Below are 1,275 nucleotides of genomic sequence, written 5' to 3'. Positions count from 1 at the left end.
ATATGATGTGATAATTGTCTGTATATTATTTATTTTTGTATTAAACACTGTTAAGTTAATTATATTATCATATTAATATTATTTGCCAAGTATGAGCATTTGTTTCATAGTAGAATCATTATTTATTTAACATTGAAGTTCAATTGCACATTGTGTTGACTTCTGTTATTTAGTTCTGATCAACATAGTTTTGCTTTGTACTGAATGATTTACCTTTATGATCCATTATGTCTGTCTGTAACTTCTATTGCTTAGTCAGTACTTAGTCTGTGAATTTTGTTATTCTATTTTTTGTAGCATCTGTAACATTATACTTTCTGTTCTGTTGTTTATATTTAGTTATTAATTGTTTGTGCATATTATCCATTTTCTCCCCTTCAATTCAAGAAGGTATTTCTTCAAAGAATTGGATATTTCTTTAATTGTTTATTAATCATTGTTATAATATAATATTTATATATAATAATTGTAATTGCTTTCATGGTTCGATTTCTAATTATTAGTATTTTAAAGCAGTGTGTAATGTTTGTTATGTTCTATAATAAGTAATTTAAATGTTATTACTATTATATCTTTGTTGCCATTAACGTTTGTCAACTTATATAATGTGTATTTTGTTTGTTATAGTAGATAAGTACACATTATGTATAATATACGAGTTTTGTTTGCACTCGTTATCTTTTATTAATAATTGTTTGTAATTATGAATGAATATTTTGTTTTTTTGTGTTGAAAACATATGGTAATTTGTTTGTTTCCATATAATATTCATTTAATAATGTTGTAATTATTATTTATGTAGTGCTTTTAGTAAATGTACTGAGTTCTATTAAGTATGCTCACATCCATTATTACCTATTTTATATTATACTGTCTGAGATAATGACTTTAACATTTTATTAATTTATTTAATCATATTATATTATGATTGTTTTTGATTGTAATTATTATAATAATGCATTTGTAATAATAATATTTGTATTATTTGTTGTAATAGCCTTATCAGCTTAATACTTTGCTCCTACAAGCTATGTTGTCACAGTGTAAATTTAATAATCGTTTGTTAAGGTATATATGCTGTACAGTTAATGTTACTGTTGCAACTTTGAAATTTATTATATAATCAACTACTGTGAAAAGACGTTCTGTGTAATTAAGTTGTATTAATGCATTGTTTCAAGTATATTAGAGATATAATTCTTTCGTTTGTTGTTAGTATACATTTACACAATTGTATTAATGTGTAAAGTAGTATTATTTGTTTAATAGTTATAA

This window comes from Fomitiporia mediterranea (assembly GCF_000271605.1).
Source record: "Fomitiporia mediterranea MF3/22 unplaced genomic scaffold FOMMEscaffold_7, whole genome shotgun sequence".
NCBI classification, from domain to species: Eukaryota; Fungi; Basidiomycota; class Agaricomycetes; order Hymenochaetales; family Hymenochaetaceae; genus Fomitiporia; species Fomitiporia mediterranea.
This window is presented reverse-complemented; position numbering follows the sequence as displayed.